Genomic DNA, 7,053 nt, shown 5'->3' with positions numbered 1-7,053 from the left:
GATAGAATCTGGCTCTGTAGCCCAGGCTGGCCAGAAACTATGTGGTCTTTCTGTCTCAACTCTCCTAGTGCTAGGATTTCAGGCATGTGCCATTCACATCTGGCTATTAAAATTCTGAATAATTTTGAACATCACCATTTCATTTTGCCTTGAACCATGCAAATAGATGGCCTGTTCCTACTCCCTTGGCTTTTTTGCTCAAGCATGTACCTTAAAGATTCTTTTCATTTCTATATATAAAGGACTTATATTTTTTACAATCACCTAGTAGTAATTCCTTGAAGATTTAAAAAGATCCATTTCTTGTTAGGTTGGGAATTCATTAAGAGATTCCAATCCCAACTTTCTAACCTTTTGATGCTTCCAAACTTGTGAGAAAGAAACCAAGAGAAAAGCACCAGGAGTTTTCTCTCTGGCTGGGTGCCTCATGTGACCTGTACTGAGTTAGACGCCATCAAATGCCATCTTGTTCCTTTACCCTCTAACTGCCTGTCCACACTATATCCCACGTCTCTTTTCCCCACTGTCCCGCACTGTAGCACCTCCATCCTGTTACTGCGATGCTGTGATGCTGCTGGATGATGTCATGTAGCCTCTCTCAGTCACATCACATTCCTTCTGTCAGCTCCGATCTGGAGGAAACTGTCTTGGGACAAATGACACAATGGCTGCTGGAGACACATTTTTAAAAACTCCTCTTCCATTCCTCCTCATCATCATTTCTTGATGAATCTGTGGTCACGGCTGGACAATCCTCCACTTTTGGGAGGAGAGTAAAGGCCCTCCTTCCTAAGGAATCTCAGGACTGGTGAACAGTACCAGGGAAGCATTCTAAAGCCTGAAACTCATTTTGAAGCAGCCAGTGCTCTGGCTCTGTTACAGACTCCAAGCCCCAAAGTTCCTCTTGATGTGACATTGACAGCTCACTCACTCAGAAACTAGTACTGTCTATTGGGAATTTAGCCACACCACAGTGTTCTGAACAGGGCTCCTTTGGGAAGAGTAGAACAGGTAATCCACATTCCCTGAGGGGTGGTGCTGCAGGCCTGGCTGTGCCCTTCCCTTGCTGCAACTTGGACTTGAGGGCATACATGAAGACTGATACATACTTGCCCTTGACACAGATGCACGGTGGTAAGCGTCAATGCAGTGTATTTCAGGAAGCTGGGGCATGCCTCAGTGACCAGAGTTGGATGTACAACAGTTGGGAAAGGCACCCAAGACATTTGGTAGCACATACACACTCTCTCTCTCTCTCTCTCTCTCTCTCTCAAACAGCAAAGTGAATGGAGAGATCAACAGTCCTGTTATGCTAGAACCTCTGTTCTTTTGAAGGCAAGAGAAACCACAAACCACTCAATGGCTTATGTTTCCTTGATTCAATCACGCCCTTGGCACCTGAAAGGAAGATTAACTAGATGCTAAAAATGCACTTCTTGAGGCCAATCCCATTGCCAGGGAAAGCTTCCAGGTATCCCAAGAAAACACTGGGGGGAAACAGGCTACAATTCCAATTAAACACCATATTGAGTACTTTGGTCTCAGTACACTCTGTTTGTTTAGTTTCTAAGAATATTTGATAAGAGGAGTGCTAGGGTGGCAAAAAATTAATTAAAGGAAGGAAGAACATTCTTAAGAGAGAAAGGGAGGGGGAAAACTAAGAATTTGTAGATGGTTCATCCCACACCTGTCAACAATTAATTAATCACTAATTCCTTCATTATTTGCAACTTAAGAATCTCTTCACCCCGGACAAAAAAAAAAAAAACAAAACAAAACAAAACAAAACAAAAAAAACCCACACAAATCAAGGTTATTGGGATTTTTGTTTTAATTGTCTAACACATTCTGCAATACAATCTCTAAAACGGGTTTGGCTGGCGCTAACCTTATTGGAGTATGGCTGAACGTTGCTGACTATCTTGGGGTTTTGGGATCAGCAAAATCTCCCCACATCAACATGCAAAGCATAAGAGTCCTGTTTTCCTCATACTTCATCACGTGTTCCACATTACTCGGGTACCAGAAAGAATTCGCCAGAGCATCTACAGCTGTCTGCATGGGGTGGATGGGAGCAGGGAGGGAAGAAATCTATCACCACAGCCATCCTGTGCTGCTGGCCTATCTATCATTCATCTGACTGTCAGCCCATCCATCCATCCATCCATCAATCCATACGTCCGTCCGTCCATCCATCTATCATCTATCTATATATCATCAATATCTATCATCTATTTGTCTATCTGTCATCTATCATCTGTTTATCATTTATCTACATATTATCATTATCTATATGTCATCATTATCTATTTATCCTATCTATCTATCTATCTATCTATCTATCTATCTATCTATCTTTCTATCTATCCTGTCTATCTCTATCTAATCTGTCATCACTATCTACTTCTCCATCATCTATCTACTCATTCATCATCTATCTCACAATGTAATAAACAATACATTATGTGGATTTTGCTACATTTTAAAATTTATTATAATTATTGTGTGTATATATAGTATGTATATGTGTCTGTGTGTATACTTACATACCATGGTGTATGTGTGGAAGTCAGAAGTCAAATTCCGTGGGTTCCAGAGATCAAACTCAGGTGTTCAGGCTTGCACAGCATATACTTTTATCTGGTTAGCCTGAGAATGGAAGGACAAAATTCTGACAGTCTGCCCTTCTACCCAGGGTGTTGACCAAGTGTGTTCATTGCCTGTCTACGCGGTGATGTGCTCCTGTTTTACTCTTACCTGCTTGCGCTTCTCAGAGTTAGCAGCTGAGAATCTTAACTAACATGATTTATGGCTGTGTTGTGTCGTGCCTGGCCTGACACTGATTGAGTCTCTTATCTCCCGTCTGTGTCCTTCCTGATGACAACCACCCTCTTAAGTATCAGTGAGAGCATCAGCTCTGGGTGAGGCTGCGTGTCATGAGTGTATTCTGACTGTCATCCTCGTCTGAGCTGCCACCTGCCTTTGCACAGCTTGACTGGACTTTTGGTGCCACAGGAGGCTCAGGCCGTGCCCCTAAGCATGCCTTCCCTGTGCTTTGGATAAATTTGGGGAATACACTTTCTGAAAGGCAGCACAGGGTCAGTTGCTCAACCTCCTAGGCCCTGTCAGGAGTTGATGGCTGTGGTGACAGCCCACCCTGCTGTCCCCCTCCTTCCAGCCCTGTCCCCATAAACATCAATGTGTTTTCCGTGTGCTGCAGTCACACGGAAGCCTGGAGAAGGCTATTGAAGGACATAGTCCTAGTAAGATCAATGAACACAGGGATGGGGGACTGAGGTACCCCCCCAGAGGCTCCTTGGGAGATAAAAACATGGGGTCCCGGGAGAGTGGAACAAAACTTCCGTCTAAGCCTGGCTTTTGAATTGGCCCCAGATGCAGTGACATTTTCTTTTTTGGCTGCGTTGAAAAAGGAAGAGAGGAGAAAATGTAGACTGTGACATTAAAGATGGATGGGGCTCAGACAAATTGAACAGCTTTGAAGGCTTCCCCAGTGCTGAGCGGGTGGAGGGCAGGTCTCCACAGCGTGCTACTGGGAGATGCAGGCTCTCTTCCTAAGCCTGGAGAAAGCTGCATAACGAAATGGCAGCTTTCAGGCCGGCCTTCTACCAAGGACGTTTAATATTTAACATTGTCCTGGCTGGTGAGCATGCCCAGCTTGGCTCATCTACTTCTGGTTGACATTTGCAGCAGCAGTTCAGGGAGGTGAAAGTTTGGGCACCAGGCAAATCCACCCATTGGGCTTTTGGGTCTGTTTGGGAAGGCATCTGTTGGGAGCCCTGTCCTAGTCAAGGTACCTCGCGCCCTGTGCCTGGCTGTGCATTCAGCTTTAGAGCAGCTTGCTCCAGTTGGCCTCACTGTGTGTGAAAAGCAACCTGACGGGGGGGGGGGAGGGGGGGAGAAAGACAATTCGTTTTTCGTGGGGCCTCCTGGCTAACCTATCTGTGCCCCCTTATTTCCTAATGTGCAGGGTGGAAAGAGGAGAAGATAGATGATAAAGAGGACAATAAAATTGCATGTATGTCTCCTAGAGGCAAAGATGTAAAAAGTACCGATTCATCTAGCCACCCCAAGATGGGGGCTCTCTGTCTCTCGCCTCCAAGCTGGTCCAGGGCGCAGCAAAGCCTGGTGTATCCTCCTCATGTTTGACAGTCCCCGCGCCTCAGCTCAGTTTCCATGCCCTGCCTGCTGAGATCTACATCCATGTAGGGAGAAAGCAACCCCTTTCCCTGCTTACCCACAGGAATTATATCCCGATGTCCGGGCTCCTCTGTAGGGGGATCTGTGTACCCTGGTCAGGAACGGGAGTGGCAGAGTTAAAAATTAAAAAAAAAAAAAAAAAAAAAAGACCGTCTCTGCCTGGACCTGTCTCTGCGTGGCTGACTTTAGTGATCAAAGCTGGTGCTGAGCAGAAAGAACCTCACCTAGTAAGGAGTTAGATTGGTTTCAGTCGGTGTTGGCTAGCAGGGACTCCCTTTTTGATTAGGAGAGCTGAGCTGACTTCTCTCGCCTCTGGGCTCTGATCCCGCAAAGCAACAGAAATAGAAATAGTGGGGCGGTAAGCAGTGGCAGTGGGGTCCGCATTGGGGAGAGAAGTTCGGGGACCTTCCATCTTGTTCATTGTAACACGTCCTTCCGTGATGGGAGCCGAGAGCTCCCACATAATGAATTTCTCCTCCGGTAATCATTCACCAGTGCATTGTGACCTGTGTATTTTTTTTTTTTTTTGCTGTGCTACACATTTCCAGACTTCCACAGTCAGCACCTAGGAAAAATGAGTTGGATATGACCCATCTCTTTGAAATATGCCCTCCCCAGCTGCCTTTCGTCTTGGTTGAGAGAAGGAGTAGGTGGACCACCTGGAATGGCACGGGGGCTGTGACGAGACTCCAGGCTCATCTCCCGGGCAGATGAGCGCAGGCGTGCCAAGCCTGTGGCGCTCTTGCCGAGCTGAGCCCCAGTATTAGGTCCAAATGGCTCCGCGGTGGCCCCTGCCTTCCGCACCTGTTGTTCCCCGTAGAACAGCGAGCTTCGCAGGCAGCGTCTTTCTTCTCGAAGGCATGGGTGCAAATGGTGGTGCCATTAGACAGCTGGACACCCCCATGGGTTCTCACAGACCCCAGGGTGACGGCAGGGCACAAGGCTATCGTCTGAGTCACGTGTGTGCTCGTCACCATCTGCAACTCTAATTCTAACCACGCCGTCAATTGTAAGAAGGGGTTTATAACCAGCCTTTATTGCATTTGTGCATCGCGACGACTAAACAACAGATGGGAAACCAACCAAGATTTCTAATCTCTACCTCTTCGCTGAGGGAGCGAGCAGGGCTGAGCGAGTCGATTGGTGGCCTCTCTGTGGTTCTCTATAATTAGGGCAAACACTACAGCCCCATTTTCTGCCCTGTTTTTTTTTTTTTCCACTTATTCTAATCAGGCAGCAAACACTAATTTTTGTTTTTGTTTGTTTGAATACCATAGCTGTTGAATTCTAGAGAAATCGTTGGTAGAAGGGAAGCTCCTCAAACAATATTACCGGATAAAAATGCAGAATGCAACTGAATTTCCTGTGAACGATGAATAAGGTGAGATGAAATACATCCTGTGTTACAATTTCTTCTGCTTAGAAGAAATATTGATGGGCTAGGGTGATGGCTCATGGAGTAAAAGTATTCTCTGTGTAAGCCTGACAACCTGAGTTTCATGTCTTGAACCCATGATGTTTTGGTTCTAGAGCTCCCAATTTCCAACCAGCAGTGTGTCACACAGACACACACACACACACACACACACACACACACACTATATGCCCACACACAGTATACACACAAACAACAACAACAATAAAAAGACTTAAATGCAGTAAAATCCATGTGATGCAATATTTTTACAGTGTTCTAACCATTTTGAAACACACGATCCAGTGGTCCTGCGTACCTTCAGTCTTGTGTAACCACTACCCATTTTCAGAACTTTCTCATAGCGAACTCTGTACTCCTTCACACGCCCGCTCTTCTGTCCTTCTTCCCTCTGGAGCTCTCTAACCCACTCTTTCTCATTATAAATTTGTCTAGTCTACATACTTTACCTAAGTGGACTCACAAACATTTGTCTTATTGTGTCTGGATTATTTTACTAAGCATGATATTTTCAAAGTCCCATTCATGTAATATGTGTCAGGATGTCATTCTCTTTTTTAAAGTTCAGTAATATTCAATTGTATATAATAGTTTAACACCTTGAGGAATTGCTGAACTGTTTTTCTTGTTGGCTACATGAGTCGTTTTTAAAAATTTTTTTTTAAGATTTATTTATTTATTATTTATACAGTGTTCTGCCTGTATGTGTGTCTGCAGGGCAGAAGAGGGCACCAGATTTCATTATAGATGGTTGTGAGCCACCATGTGGTTGCTGGGAATTGAACTCAGGACCTTTGGTAGAACAGCCAGTGTTCTTAACCTCTGAGCCATCTCTCCAGCCCCTAAAAATGTTTTTTTAATTAAAATGTAAGCACACCATTATGTCCCTCCCTTTCCTTCCTTCCATTCCCTCCCATGTCCCATTCTCAAAGTCCCTTTCAAATTCATGTTCTCCTCTGTTTTAGCCGTTGTTGATACAAATACATATAAATGGATAAATATAAATGCAACCTTCTGCGTTTTTTTCAGTGCTGCCGGCACGCGTGTGCTTCTGCGGTTGGCCAGTTGGCACTGGATAACCAACCAAGGGTCTTACCCCGGGGAAGGATAATTCTCTCATCAGATGTTAATTGCTTGTAGCTCTGAATCTAGGGTGGGGTTCTAAGGGCTTTCCCCCATCTGCCTTGGGTTGTCAACTAATGTTGGACCTGTTACGGTCTTGGTTCGGCAGCCTTGATGTTGAGATTTCATGGGCATAGCTTTCCTGTCATAGCTGGAAGAAAAATCTCCTAGCAGACTTCCCGATCCTCTGGCTCTTACAGTCCTTCCTCCCCCTCTTTCTTGATCTTTCCTGAGCCTTAGGCGTAGGAGGTGTGTTGTAAATGTATCATCTGGGGTTG

At 45.2% G+C, this 7,053-nt stretch overlaps 1 long non-coding RNA gene across 1 annotated transcript; it reads right to left on the bottom strand.

Moving 5' to 3' along the window:
- Positions 1-1,876: 1,876 nt before the first annotated feature.
- LOC132647978 (uncharacterized) lies at positions 1,877-4,324 on the bottom strand. Its single transcript, XR_009586303.1, has 3 exons — positions 4,256-4,324; positions 2,551-2,649; positions 1,877-2,055 (listed from the first exon to the last, which is right to left on the bottom strand). It is a non-coding gene; the product is annotated as an uncharacterized LOC132647978 (long non-coding RNA).
- Between the last annotated feature and the right edge of the window lie 2,729 nt (positions 4,325-7,053).

This window comes from Meriones unguiculatus, chromosome 15, assembly GCF_030254825.1.
Source record: "Meriones unguiculatus strain TT.TT164.6M chromosome 15, Bangor_MerUng_6.1, whole genome shotgun sequence".
In the NCBI taxonomy this organism is placed as follows: Eukaryota; Metazoa; Chordata; class Mammalia; order Rodentia; family Muridae; genus Meriones; species Meriones unguiculatus.
This window is presented reverse-complemented; position numbering and strand designations above follow the sequence as displayed.